General features: G+C 31.1%; 1 protein-coding gene across 3 annotated transcripts in view; it reads right to left on the bottom strand.

The window, feature by feature from the left end:
* Positions 1 to 16,354, bottom strand: part of LOC114325468 (receptor-type guanylate cyclase Gyc76C-like) — a 435,588-nt gene that overhangs the window by 317,634 nt on the left and 101,600 nt on the right. For all 3 annotated transcript variants that reach the window (XM_050648929.1, XM_050648932.1, XM_050648931.1), the window contains exon 2: positions 3,890 to 3,974. The gene's annotated coding sequence lies outside the window, so the exon portion shown is untranslated. The remainder of the gene's footprint in view (positions 1 to 3,889; positions 3,975 to 16,354) is intronic.

Here is a 16,354-nt window from a genome sequence, read left to right as displayed (position 1 = left end):
CTGTAAGGTTTAAATTTAAGTATGTGTTTGAGTAAGTCATTTAGAAGAAATGTGTACAATGACAGGCGATTCTGAAGAGCATAAGACCTTGCCAGGCGAGGGGAAAGATTAGGGGTTTTTCCTAAAATTATTTTTTTTTGCATCGAACAAATTTTTTTAAGTGTTTTGAATCATTCCAAACAGAAAAGGTCTTTAGTGATTCTTCTCTTAAGATAATAGTTTTTGTTATATAAGCGTTTGAAAATTTTGAAAATTGCGAAATCGGCCATTTTTAACCGTAAATCGGACATTTATCTAAAAAATTTTAAGTTGCCAAGGTAGGTAGATATTCTTTAAACATTGATTGATAACATCCCAAAGAGTTTTTTGCAATATGATATCTGAAACCCCTTTGTTTTTTAATTGCTAATCAAGCGGGCGCGAAGCTGTAGTATAAGTGAGGACGTTTGAGTTGGCATAAATTCATTATCTCGAGAATGGGCAAATTTCAAGAGAAATCCTCAGACAGGTCGATTTTTATTTTTAAATTAGGACCTTTTGGCATACATATAATACTAGTGACGTCATCCATCTGAGCGTGATGACGTAATCTATGATTTTTTTAAATGAGAGTAGGGGGTGTGTGATAGCTCATTTGAAAGGTTATTTAATTCTCTATTCACTAATATAAACATTAACATAATTATTTATAGAGGGTGTACAAAAAATTTTTTTTTATTAAATTAACTTTGATTAAATTTGACAAATAGAAGAAAAATTTTTTTGTACACCCTGTATAAATAAATATGTTAATGTTTATATTACTGAATAGAGAATTAAATAATTTCAAATGAGGTATCACACAGCCCCTACTCTTATTTAAAAAAAATCATCGATTACGTCATCACGCCCAGATGGATGACGTCACTAGTATTATATATATATATGCCAAAAAGTCCTAATTCAAAAATAAAAATCGACCTGTCTGAGGATTTCTCTTGAAATTTTTCCATTCTCGAGATAATGAATTTATGCCAACTCAAACGTCCTCACTTATACTGCAGTGTCGCGCCCGTTTGATTAGCAATTAAAAAACAAAGGGGTTTTTGATATTTTATTGCATAAAACTCTTCGGGATCTCATCAATCAATGTTTAAAGAATATCTACGTACCTTGGCAACATTGATATTTTTAGATAAATGTCAGATTTAGGGTTAAAAATGGCCGATTTCGCAATTTTCAAAATTTTCAATCGCTTATATAATAAAAACTATTAACTTAAGAGAAAAATCAGTAAAGACCTTTTTTGTTTGGAATGATTCAAAAAACCTAAAAAAAATTTGTTCGATGCAAAAAGAATAATTTTATAAAAAACCCCTAATCTTTCCCCTCGCCTGGCAAGGTCTTATGCTTTTCAGAATCGCCTGTCATTGTACACATTTCTTCTAAATGACTTACTCAAACACATACTTAAATTTAAACCTTACAGGAGAAAGTTTATTTTACCCCTAAAATTTGCACTTTTCGATTCACCTGGTAGATACACGTGCACCGCTCGCGCTGATGCCTGTCAGGTCATGGTTTTTAGCCTTGGTGTGCTATGAATTATCACTAGACAAATTTCTAGTCTTACAGGACGACCGTTAGTCGGAGGGTTCACTAGCTCTTAGACTATAACTTTAGAAAAAATTAGAAAAGACCTTTATTGTTCCCAATGATCTAAAGAACCTAAAATAATGTCTAGCCGGGCCGAAAAAATTGATTTTTATAATTTGTTCAAATTTTTTTTTTAATAAACGCAGCAATAACTCCGAAATTATGGTATTTAGGTATAGGGAGTATAACATGAAAAATAATCAGTATTTCTTAAGGATTTCAAATGCAAAAAATATACAAGGTGTTTCATTCGAAATAAGAAAGTTCATTAGATTTACAGAAAAACGGAAGAGTTGACAACAATGTAATTACCACTATAATATCGGCCCCATTAGAAGACCCTTACTCACCAAAATCTATAAAAATCGTTCTAGCTGTTTCCGAGAAATTACCGTGTTGCCAGACTTTTTCGCAACCCTGTATGTGCTTAGTAGAAGCAAAGCACTGAAAGGGGTGCCCGGATCAAATCACGATGTAATAGACGTACTTAAAGAGAAGGAAACCCTCACTAATATAAAAAAAAAATCGTACTTGGCTTAAGGCAGGGAGAAGACTGGGGACGACAGAAACCACGTCAATCGTATAGTCAACTGAAAAGAATGGAGGAAAACAGACCAGTTCGGAAAAGGTATATGATGACTTTCGAGAGAGAGTATAGAGAGTGTTGACAACCTCCTAAGAAATATTACAATATGAATCGATATTAACTGCATAATAATAAGAAAAATAAATAACAATAGCTTACACACACCCAAACTTATATGGAATCACCATGTATTTCAAAGTAATACTTTTTTCTTTGGAAAAAAGTTGTTATTGTTGCGAAGAATAAAGGTTTTTATTGAAAATAAACAAATATATAAGACAATCGGATAGTACAGCTCGGTACGGTATCGGTTATTTGCTTGAGTTGCAAACTGAACGAAGTTAAATAAACTAACTTTTGCGTCCAAAAACGAAAATGTGCCTCATGTGGGGTTATAGAAATTATAACGAGGAAAGATTATTGGTCTTGTGGAGAAAGTAATGTTCTCAGAGGGACATAGCTGTAGAGCTAGGCGTAATACAGGGCGTTCTGTCCAAAACCTATGCTAGGTAACAGGAACTAGGAAAGCTCAAAAATAAAGCAAGGGAAAGTCGCCAAAAGTAATAACGGCTCTCCACGATCGTTTAATTATCCAATAAGCTGGAAGACACCCAACCATTTCTCACCTGCAGCTCCAAAGGCAGCTTTAGGAAGCTACAGGTGTAACTGTTTTAGTTGAAACGATAAGAAGAAGAGTTCGTACCAAGAAGTACCTATACAGCAGGAGACAGTTATGGGTTCCCGACTTATCCAGGCAGCACAAGAATGATCGCCTAAATTGGTATCTTCACCACCAAAACTGGAACATTGAGAATTGACAAAATGTGCTATTTTCAAAAAAAGTCAGGATTTGTGTAAAATCAGATGACCCACGAAATCGTGTACTTAGAGGTCGGGGAAGACAAGCAAGAACGAAAACTGTCAGATTTGTTCACAAATATACAAGGGGAAGTGTAATGTTCTGGAGAGGAATTGTGATCCGTAAAAAAACTTCTTTTATTTTCATCCAATCAACTTGAACTGCTCACAGGTATGTTGATAACCTGTAGTCAGCCTCTGGAGAGGTGCAACAGGAGAAAATTTAATTTGATTGCATAATAATGGACCTCTACATACCATTAGAGTTACTACAGGCAACATTAAAGCAGAAGGTATCCCTTGTTTGACGTGGCCTGCTTGCTCACCCGAGCGTAATCCTATAGAGTATTTGTGGGATATGCTTAAAAGAAAAATTAGAGGTCGCCGGAATAATCCACAAAATACCGCACGGCTAGTACAAGCTCCTCTTAAAGGATGGAACAACCTACCACAACAAAATGTTGATAATTTGATTAGGAGCGTACCCACGCAAACTGAAGATTGCATAATGACTAGAGGTGATAACACTGACTACCACAAAACACAAAAAAAGAAATAAAAACAATTTAAACATTATTCGTTTTACATTGAAATTTTGCATGCTATTAAATTTAAAACAACTACTATCAATTTGTTTGTTAAATACTTTATTGTTTTATTTAATTGTTATGTATTTGTTATTTAATTGCTTTAAAATAAATACTGTTTGACTTCGTGTGTTCGTTTTTTTTTAAATTCGCACGAAATAATAAGAAATATCAAATGATTCCATATAAGTTTGGGTGTGTGTATTTATAGCTCTCGACTTACCTTCATAAGAAAATCATGCTATAATGTTGTTTGTTGATAATCTTCTTCTGGGACTTCACGTTAGATTTTCAGCTGTCGAGCAAACCTGAAACAAAGAAAAAAGTTAAAAGTTTTCAACCAATAATAACAGACTGTGAGCAACAAAGTAAACATAAAAAAAATGCAAGTATGCAGTATTGCAGTGACCACTGAACAGTGTAGTGTCCGAGGGCTCAGGAGACTAGCTCAGGAAGCCCCGAAGATGACGCCAGAGAGGATGTCGAAATCTCGTCCCAGGGAATATCGACGCGGTTCAACCCGGAAGCCTGGTGAGTTAAATTTTGATTTTAATTCTTGTAATAATATTGATTTTAGCTTCAAGTTTTATTGTATTAACCGCGGAAACATTTTCGAACACAGATCTCGTTTAATTTTATTCTATTGGGACCCAAATCCATATTTTTTTGGCAATATAGTGTCACTCAATCGTTCTAAATGGCCATAACTCAGTACAGTACGAAAAACTATTTCCGTAGCATATAGGTTAAGTCTTCTGTTTTACAGCTATTAGTACTTGATTGTCTGAGGATAGAAGAGAGTATATATACAGCGTGTCTACTTGTCAAAACCTAAGATTCAATCATCAGATATCAAATTTTCTGAATATTATACGAGGTATGTCAAAAAATATGAATTTCGGTCAAGGGTAAAGTACCTTTATTTCTCTCAATATCGAAAATTCTTATGATAAAAAGTTGTTTGGAATTAAAAACTAAGATCAAATATGCAATTACATGCTTCTTATTGAAAAAAAAATTTTTCTCAAATTTAAGGATACCCAACATTGTTTTTAATTATTACAAATATGATAACTCGTTTATTATTCATTTTACGAAAAAAAGTTATTCTTCGTAAAAAGCTTTGCATGGTCTAAAATCTAAGACACAACCATGACATATCAACTTTTATTAATTTTATACGAGGTGTGTCAAAAAATATGAAATTCGCTCAATATTATAGCACCTTTATATTTCACAGTATTTCAATTAGAAGGATGTAATTGCATATTGACACATAGTTTTTAGTTCTAAACAACTTTTTTAATAACTGTTTTCAATATTGTGAAAAATAAAGGTACTTTACTCTTGAGTGAAATTCATATTTTTTGACATAACTCGTATAAAATTAATAAAATGTGATATCTGTTGGTTGCATCTTCGATCTTATGACCTACAGAGCTTTTTATAAAGAATACCTTTTTTTCGTAAAAGTAATAATAAAAGTTATCGTATGTGTAATGAATCAAAACGAAGTTAGTATCAATAAATTTGAGAAAAATTTGGAAAATATTTTTTTCCAATTAGAAGCATGTAATTGCATATTTGAGCTTAGTTTTTATTTCCAAACAACTTTTCAGAATAAGCATTTTCGATATTGAGAGAAATAAAGGTACTTTACTCTTGAACGAAGTTCATATTTTTTGACATACCTCGTATAATATTCAGAAAATTTGATATCTGATGATTGAATCTTAGGTTTTGGGGCATGCAGAACTTTTTATAAAGAATAACTTTTTTTCGTAAAATTAACAATAAAAAAGTTTCCCATATGTTTCCAACTCAAGTAGACACGCTGTATATTGTGCCATTACTCACCAAAGAAGAAATGATAAAAGAAATAGTGTGACTGGTTTTGCAGTGGGATCGTATGTTACCTAGAGTAACGGGGGAAGGGAAAGGGAGATAAAGGTGAGGTGAAAAGGGAAGCAAGTACGACATCAAAAAGTAAAGTGGTGGAAGTTAATGGAGAAGAATTTGGCAAAAGTCTTCAAGCCTCGTAGGGAAAAAAATATGGTGGTAGAATGATGAGGTACAATAGAAGATTAGGGAAAAGAAGGAGGCTAGAGGAAGCAGAGGAAGATAAATACATACAAGGTAGAAAGGACAGAAACAAAGCGCACTGTGGGTACTGCTAAGAAAAGATTGTTAACAAAGGGACCGTTCAAGTATTACGTAACGCAGGTGAGGGGGGGGGGGTAAAAAGATATTCAAAAATTGCGTTACGTTATAGTTAAACGCCCGTTACAGTGCGTTACGTAGGGGGAGGGGGGGTCAAAAATCTTCAAAAATCGCGTTACGTAATACTTGAACGCTCCCAAAGCTGTATGAAGAGTTCTTAACAAGCGAGTGGATGAAAATATTATATAGCATTGCTAAAGCAAGGAACAAATCATCAAAGGACTTGACTCACGTGCGGCAGTTGAATAATTCCGCTCTTTAGTTTTGCAAATGTACTTATGTATCTCCTTTGGAAGACTTTGTATTGTATATACATATAAAGATCCAAATAAATATTCTCATCTAATCCTTCCAAGATCGGATCCTATACCGACGTTCTCCATCTATTCCACCTATACAATACACCCTCTACACCTCGCATTAAGTGTATTATCGTTTATCGTCCTCGGTATCCCCATCCACCTCTTTAAATCCAATATTAAAAAAATAATTGCTTTACCACCGATACGTAGGTGTAGGAAAGTCGGATGGATGTTCGTGTTCCCAGAAAAAATCCAATCACGGCCGCTGATGAATAATTTTTTGCTTCGTGGAATATTCCATTAGTTGGAAAGTTCTCGTTCCGCGAATTAAAAAACCGTTAATTGTCAGTGTAAAGTTGTGCATGTTGGTTTTGGGGAATTCGGTGTGAGTTTTTTACTCAAAACTATTTTTCTGCTACCTGTAACAGGAGTAACGTCGCGTCGGTTGGAAATGGGTCATGTGAAGTCTAGCCGTTTTACGTCACGTGTATATGCAATTCATGAATTTTATCACGTTAAATGATAATGTTATTGACAGTTGGTGTACAGTTAAGCCATGCGAAATTATTAAAATAATTTCAGAGAAGTGTGGACTGTATTAAGGCGCATTTAAATCAAAGCGAACACGAACGAATTCGTTAACTTTATTGTATTTGTACACTGAATCGAGCACGACCGAACGAATTCGTTCTCGTTCGCACATGTTCCAACCGATGTCGGTAAGTTAGCGAATCATCAAAGGAAATCGTTGTTCAATATGGACAGTGGATAGACGGTAGCGAACGAATTCGTTTAGAAGTATTGATGTAGAAGTATTAGATGATTTAATTTATTTACAAACATTAGTTTGAGAGGGTTGTTTATTGTGTAGTCGTGAAAACATAATTTTGCAATATGGAATGGACCAATGAAAAGATACTTCAATTGAGTTATATAGAAATGAAGAATGCCTATGAAACCCGAAATCGAAGCTATATAAAATAATAAACAGAAAAACTGATACTTGTTTTAACATTTCTATAGGAATTTAGGAATGGATTTTGATGTCTCTGAACTAAAAAAAATGAATTAGCTTCTGGCATCATTTAGACGAGAAAGACAAAAAGCGGGTTCGAAGTGGTTTGCTTTTAAAAGTCTAATGTTTTTATTGGATAAAGGACATCGCACACATCTTATGGAAAATATGTCACTCAAATTCAATAAAATTTATACCAATAGATTCGTTTTAAATTAACGATCAAATCTTATCATTGCGCCAACTCTCTATTTTCAAAAATAAGAGCAGAAATTGATATAAATAAATCTGAAATCAAATGGGTAGGTACATAAGTTAGAGAGAGAAAAAATATTTTAAAATACCCAGATTTTCGATACTCCATAAATCAGCGGATTAGTTTCACTAATCCGCTTAGGCCCAGCGGGATTTAAGCTGTTATGAATAGCACTCAGAGCAATAATGATTGTAAACTAACATTTTATGGACTCCAAAAATGTGATTTCGATAAACTTTAATTGCAATTTGCGCCGTAATTAATCATAATTAAGAGTTGGCGCAATGATAAGAATTGATCGTTATATTAAAACGAATCTAATCGTATAAATTTTATTGAATTTGAGTGACATTATATTTTCCATAAGATGTGTGCGATGTCCTTTCAACCCAGAAAGACTAATGAGGTAAGCAAATCAAATTACATAATTGCTAAAAATTAATTAAAAGCAAATCTATTTTGATACACCAATTTTACAATTTATTATTTGAACATAATATACAGGGTGCGCCAAACCTCTGGTCATCTTTGATTACGGCTAAACTATGAGATATACAAAAAAATGTTTATAACAAAACTAATGTGTATCAAAGAGGTCTATAATTTAAAATTATTTTCAATTATACAAGGTGAGTCAGAACGACGGTATGAACCAAAGTTGTATTTTTTTAAATGGAACACCCTGTATATTAAATCATTTTTGAATATACTATTTAAAAATATGAAAAATTTGTATAAGATCTTATAGGTCTAAAGTTAATAATTTTCGAAATATTTACATTTTTATTGAGAAAAATGGTAATATTTATAGGGTTGTGGATTATGTTTCCAAGGAAATAAAAATTTAAGTGATAGGTCAAAGTTTTTAAAATATAGTGTTATTTTTAAATAATTTAATATTTTTTACTTTTAGCCATAAAATATACAGTGTGATCACTATTTGCAAATACAAAATTTTCTCATTTTTTTTAAATGGGACACCCTGTATATTACTTTTGCGTTTTGTAGTAAATATTACAACCTTTCTTTTGGTATAAGGTTGTATGTACCTAGCATGTTTCGTTTTGTAGATATTTAAAAAAACTATAGATTTTACGTGTTTGCGGATTTTTTATTTAAAAATTTTTTTGCAAAAAAAATAATTATAATCTGGTTTTAGAAACATACACTAAAATATAAAATATGAAGATAAAAACGTAATTAAAGATTAAAATAAATCGTATGCTAGTACAATTCAATTGAATTTAATAACTTTAAATTATTTTACAAAAAATATTTTACCATATTAATGAATGCATAAATTAGTTACTAAATTAAATAAACAACCAAATTTTAAATCAACCGTAGTAATTTTTCTACTACAGCAACTTTCCTGTACCAAATTAATTGTTAGTTAAATTGTATTTAGTTAAACTTTTAATTTACCTTTTAAATTTACTTGCATAAATCTTGAGAATATAAAAATTATTATAAAGTATGCTTTGAAACAAATGAATGTTAAATGTATCATCCAAATTATTTATTAATATAAATAGTATTTACTGGTGTCACAAAAACTGGGAATACTTTTGTAGTTGAAATTTTTGTAACAATTTTTTTTATTTTAAATTTTAATTTTTTAACCGAAACATTTTTGGATATGACATTTGTTTTGAGCGAAACCATTAGAAATTATTACCAGATTTTGTGACACGAGTAGGTACATAGATACTATTTACTTCTTAATATACTTCCATAACGTTCATTTGTTTCAAAGCATACTTTATACGTTCTCAAGGTGTAGGTAAATTAAAAAGTTATTGACTGATCTTACTTGTAAATACAATTTAACTAACAATTAATTTGGTATAGGAAAGTTGCTGCGGTAGAAGAATTACTACGATTGATTTAAAATTTGGTTGTTTATTTAATTTAGTAACTAATTTATGTATTCATTAATATGGTAAAATATTTTTTGTAAAATAATTTAAAGTTATTAAATTCAATTATTGAATTGTACTAGCATACGATTTATTTTAATCTTTAATTACGTTTTTATTTTCATATTTTATATTTTAGTGTATGTTTCTAAAACCAGATTATAATTATTTTTTTTGCAAAAAAATTTTTAAATAAAAAATCCGCAAAAACGTAAAATCTATAGTTCTTTTAAAATATCTACAAAACGAAACATGCTAGGTACATACAACCTTATACCAAAAGAAAGGTTGTAATATTTACTACCAAACGCAAAACTAATATACAGGGTGTCCCATTTAAAAAAAATGAGAAAATTTTGTATTTGCAAATAGTGATCACACTGTATATTTTATGGCTAAAAGTAAAAAATATTAAATTATTTAAAAATAACACTATATTTTAAAAACTTTGACCTATCACCTAAATTTTTATTTCCTTGGAAACATAATCCACAACCCTATAAATATTACCATTTTTCTCAATAAAAATGTAAATATTTCGAAAATTATTAACTTTAGACCTATAAGACCTTATACAAATTTTTCATATTTTTAAATAATATATTCAAAAATGATTTAATATACAGGGTGTTCCATTTAAAAAAATACAACTTTGGTTCATACTGTCATTCTGACTCACCCTGTATAATTGAAAATAATTTTAAATTATAGACCTCTTTGATACACATTAGTTTTGTTATAAACATTTTTTTGTATATCTCATAGTTTAGCCGTAATCAAAGAAGACCAGAGGTTTGGCGCACCCTGTAGTCATAATACCAAAAGCAAGTAACTTTTTCGAGGAAGAATTTTAAGAAAGGTGGTTGTTTAATATATTATTCTCTACGCTACCTCAAACAGCGTATAACACCTGCTACCTGGCTGCTGATACAGATTGCGTTCATTAGTTCGAAGCACATTACAGGTACCTACCTAAATATATTGAATTCAAAATTATTTTAAGAAGATAATTTTTTGTCATTACTTTTGTCATTATTAGAAATATGAATACAAATATTTTGTCAGTAATTTATATGCTAAAAGTGTTACGTTTGACCTGTGCTTTTGTGCGAAATGGAAGCATGGACGTTAAAGGCCAGTTTCATTTGAAATGTGGTGCCTACGTCGAATGCTTAGAGTAGCATGGACGGACAGAGTCAGAAATGTTTAAGTACTAAGAAGAGCAGGTTTACAGGATAGGGAACTTTTTAATTATGTTAAAAGTAAGAAAACTGCATACTTGGGGCACATATTACGAGGGGAGCGATACACTTTTCAGCAACTGATACTCGACGGAAAGATAGAGGGTAAGAGGGGTCTGGGAAAAAGATGTCATGGCTGCGTAATCGCCACCGCCAGTGGACAAGAATCCACGGCTATGAAATGCTCTGCAATGTTGCTAAAAACAGTAATATTTTATTAACAAGACAATGTACGGTGGACGCCTACGCAGAAATACACGGCATCTTAAGAATAAGAAGAAATATGAATTTATAATTGCTAGACATTTTTGGACGTTTTATTTATCTCAAACTTTAGCTGATAATGCCAGATTTAAATAAAATATTAATAAATAAAACTTATCAAAATTTTCAATAAAATAATAAAAAATACCTGGATAAATTATTTTTTAGTCTGGAAATAATTTTTATTTTATTTTAATTATTAAAATCGTAAAATTATTGAAGTCGTATCAAAATTTATACTTTTTTTTTTGAAGTTATACTTCTTTACCGGCGATAGAGGGTGATTTTTTTATATGTTAAAACCTATAATGCCTATGCGCATTATAACTTTGTTCTGATTGGATGTTCAAATGACATGTCAAAAATTATCCGATATGGCAGCTGTGGTTTGGAGGTAAAGGTAAAGGTAAACAAATGTATAATATATTAGTTTTATTGTTGTGAGGACAGAAACAAAAAAGTTTATAATATTGTAGTGACTTTTAAATAGTTTTTAAAAGCAACAGGTACGTAATAATTGTTAATGTATCATGGGTATAAACCTACCTATTTGATCTGCCAAAATACATAGTATGTAATACTTTTATTTATATAATTTGATTACCATCAAAATTTCTATCAATATTCACCTAATATATTGTTTTTTTACTCTATGTTTTGTTGTATTTTTTCAATTCTAAATCATTTCAATTCAAAATTAAAATAATTTGATCAATTTTCAAAATATCAAAATATCACAAGTTTAATCCGTTTAGTTAGTCGATCTTCGTAAATAATGACACGTAGTGTCCGTGGCTAAGCGGAGAAGGCGAATGAATTCCAATACCAACCGCTCTTATCAGCGCTGGTTCGAGTCCCAATAGAAACTTTCTTTTTTGTTTTTTTTAATACATTTTATGATTGTAAGTATATTTATTATATAATTGTATTTTGAGAAAATACGTATTTAGTTAAAAAAAATTTCGACAATTAATGTTCAGACATCATTTGTGGCTTGTTTAATGTGTTTGTGTGTGTTTTATTCTTTTATTATTTTAATTTTTGGCACTGTTCTAATAAAAATGTTTGAGAAGTAGTAAGTATAAATTAGTTTAATATTTAAACAAAATATAAATAAAAAGTATATTAATTTCGTTTAAATCATATAATAGAAGTATAACTTCTTACGTGCGTACAAAGTACACACACATTCTTTTTTTAATTTTATTCTGGCCTTGGTTCAGAACCTTTAGCCACGTAACTACATATAAAAAAAATTTATACTTATATTTATGAATATGACATATTTTTTTTCCTTACAGAACACACGTTGCATTTTATAAGCTATTATTGTATTAAAATTACCCAACAAAAAACACGACAATAAACTTAAACACAATATGTGACTGGCCCATCTTAAATACATCTGCGGGCAATATGCACTTCCGATCATCAACGAATGCGAACGTTCGCTTCAATGTAAATGGTCCTACTTTGTAGCGAACGAATGACCAAGCGAACACATACGAATTCGTTTCTTCGTTCGTTCGTTCGTGTTCGCTTTGATTTAAATGCGCCTTTACAGTCCACAATGATATTTCCTAGGTTGTTCAATAAGTTTTGCGGTTCAATAAGAGAGGGCATTGTTATTAGCCTAATTTTATTTTGTTATGTTGGTACACTCTTCATATGAACACACTCTTCATATGAACGTGTGTGAAATTTCATTTCAATCTGTCAATGCATTTTTTGTTTATAAGCCATTTAAAATAGAAGTGTTTATATTTGGAAGGTTTAAAAAAAGCAAAGAAAATTTATGAACGAATGTAGAAAGTATGTATATAAGGACTCTTCGCCTTCAATTAGTACAGTAAAAAGATGGGTTGCTGAATTTAAAAGTGGCCGTACATGCCTTGAAGACGATCCATGCCAGCAACATCAGAAATATTAGAATAAATACAGGATAAGATATTGGAAAATCGTCAAGTAACTGAAAGAAAAGAAGCCCTAAGCATCTCGTTGGACAGTGTAAGTAGGATTTTGAATGAAGTATTGGATATTAGAAAGCTGTGTTTTCAATGGGTCCGCTTTCGCTAACAACAGAACAAAAACACATTAGAATGTGACTTTCTCAGCAACATTCAGAGCGTTTTTGAAAGGATGAAGTAGATTTTGTGCATCGTCTCATCCCTATAGATGAACCATGATCCTGAATCAAAACAAGAGGCTAAAGAGATGCGTGGAAAGCGTGTTTCATCAAATGATAAGGTCATAATAGCTGTGGAAACGAATTTTGCCCTTCCATATTCTCACTTCAGAGATGGAAGTTATAAATGGGAATCTCGTTGGAAGAAATGTATAGATGTTTAGGGAGACTACTGAATAGTAAATAAAGTGTATTTACTCTTCTCTTTGTTTTTAATGAAATTTTTGAGACTAGCTAAAGCGCGATATTTATTGGTATCAAATTACAATTTTGGTAGGTTTTTTGCGTTTTACTCAAAAGAACTTACATATACTCAAATTTCTGGTTTTGTATTTTTTAAAGTTACACATGAATTAAATTATATGAATTACATGGAAACGATTGCCTTGCCTAGTATTTTTTTCGCACGCCTATGTCCGTTCAATACATATACATGCAGTCAGTTTGTCTAGAAGTACTAGAATCCAACAGAAACGCATACGAATACGAGATGAAAGTAATTATTAGTGCACGTGGGGTACCACCGGATTACTGTGATGCCTGCCGTATATAGACAATGCATTCAGTTCTAGGAAACGTACACATACACATACAGGTAGTATTTATCTTGGTTTTTTTTTTCATTTACAGATCATACGTAATTGTTCTTGGGCTATTATGTGTGTATTATGTTACGAGCGGCGAAAGTTTTTTCACTTGTAACGATAATAACGGAGATCGTAATGGGTCGCTGATTCAGGATTGGAGTCGACAATTTTTAATGCGTTTGTATTGAGGTTTATTTTTAGAACACCTGGACAAGATAACGTGGCAAACTTCATACTCTTCTTCTTAACCTTCCGATGACCAACCTTTTTTTGTTACACGGATGACCAACGGGGGTAAAAAATGACCCTACGTCAAAAATGACAATTGACAAAAAAATGAAGTTGTTTTAAGAAATGTAATAATTTATTCGTAATTTTAATGTTACTATTGTATCAATAAATTATAAATAAACATCAGTAAAACATATTTTTAATTACAACTGAACAAAAACACGAATCATCATTCTAAACTTAGAACTAAAGAAATTTTAAAATATACACTAATTACGTCGCCACAGGTTTATCAAACAATTTTTTTTCAATATTGAAAGATTTGTTACATACAATTCCACATAATAGACGGTATTTACTTAATATAAAATCGGAATATGGAAGGCCAAGGGAGTTCGTCTTTGACCCCAAATTCAGAAAATATTTTTTGTTTTCGTAAAATATAGGGAATTTTTTTTATTACAAAATATTAGGGTACCTAGGATGATATTAAAGTCAAATAAAAAAATAATGAGTTTAAAATTGAAAATATTTCTGAATTTATAAAATAAAAACATGCATTGGGGACAAAATTTACCTCCTTGGTCATCAGAAAGTGAAAATGAAAAGACACTAATATTTATTATGTGGATGAAATGTATTGAAATGACCATATTAAGCTACGCCCAGGTTTTTACTAAATAAGCAAATTGCATATAAATAATTAAACTTCTTAAAGTGCCCTCTCCTCAATGTAGGTTGGCTACTACAATTATTGCAAACTCTTCTCTGTCTTCAGCTTTTCTTATTAGCTGTTCAAAATGTAGCCTGTCCATTGCCGGATATTTCTTAGCCACGATAATATTTTCCTTCCTAGTCCTCTCTTTTCCTCGATCTTTCCTTTTATTAGTTGAGCATATCGATACTTATTATTTCTCAGTATGTGGCCTATAGGACAGTCAATGAAGGTATTTGACTCCGAATTCCATCCTACTACATCGATTTACTTGATATTTTCACAGTAAGTAGGGAATAGCTCAAGAAACAAAGTCTACCCTATGCCGATGTGCGATTTTATCTAGGGGGTGGTTCCCACCCCTTCTCGGGGGTGAAAAATGTTTTGGATAAAATAGCCACGGAAGAGGCTAGAGAACCTAAATCTAAGCAAAAACTGTTCTATAATTATTTTTTGAAAACTCAATACTTTTTGAGTTATTCGTGGTTAAAAATTTTCATTGAAAAATGTCGCCTATTCGGACGGTTTTTTGCGAATACCTTAAAAACTATGCATCTAACAAAAAAACTATACCAAATATTTTTGTACCTTTTAAAAAAACAAGGAGATTCGTTCCTTCATAAATCTTCTAGTTATAATACAAAAAGAGATATGGTAGGTGAGAAGAGTTTGTTTTTTTCGTGCATGCTCAAATCGGTGTATTCAACTTGAAATAATAGAGAAATGGTCGATTTTAGGTGTATAACGATACTAATAACTTTTGTATTGCTTGAAAAGGCATTTAAAATGAGCAATATTAAATGTCGATTACATTCAAACTAAGCGAGATATGCTGCAAAAAAATTGATGACTAATGTATTTTAAGAAGAAATGAGAAGTATATTTAACCCCTCATCCTTATGAGAATTAAAATACATCCTTTTGCTTTTACAATACTTTTTATTATAGTGTTATTTCTATGTCCAAAAATTTGGACTGGTTTAAAATGAATGGTTTTTGAAAAAAATAAGATCAAATTATACAGCGCATTTTTAAATTTTCTTGAAAATCTTCCTTTTTTTCCATGTAACTCGAAAATGATAGATACTAAAAAAAGATACCACACAAAGATGTGGGGTTCTTTTAGATAAAAATTTCAATTTTATTTTTCATTATTGTATCTCTTATCATTTTTAAGTTACATGGAGAAAAAGGAATATTTTTAAGAAAATTTAAAAATGCGCTCTATAATTTGATCTTATTTTTTTCAAACCATTCATTTTAAACCCGTCCAACTTTTTGAACATAGAAATATCACTTTAATAAAAGGTACTGTAGAAGGAAAACGATGCATTTACATTCTGGTGGATAGGGGTTAAAATTACTTCTCACTTTTTCTTAAAATACCTTAGTTATCAACTTTGTTTGCAGCATATCTCGCTTAGTTTAAATGAAATGGATCTTTAATATTGCTCATTTTAAACGTCTTTTCAAGAACTACAAAATGTATTGATAGCATTATACACCTAAAATCGACCGTTTCTCTGTTATTTCAAGTTGAATACACCAATTTGGGCATGTACCAAAAAACAAACTCTTTTCATCTATTATATCTCTTTTTGTATTATAAGTGGAAGATTTGTGAGGGCAAGAGTCTCTTTGTTTTTTTATAAGCTACAAAAATGTTTTATATAGTTTTTTTAATTAGATGCATAGTTTTTAGGGTATTTGCGAAAAACCGTTCGAAAAGGTGTTATGTATCAATGAAAGTGGC

Source organism: Diabrotica virgifera, chromosome 4 (assembly GCF_917563875.1).
Source record: "Diabrotica virgifera virgifera chromosome 4, PGI_DIABVI_V3a".
Classification (NCBI taxonomy): domain Eukaryota; kingdom Metazoa; phylum Arthropoda; class Insecta; order Coleoptera; family Chrysomelidae; genus Diabrotica; species Diabrotica virgifera.
Note: the sequence above shows the minus strand (reverse complement) of the source record. Positions and strands in the feature narration are given on the sequence as shown.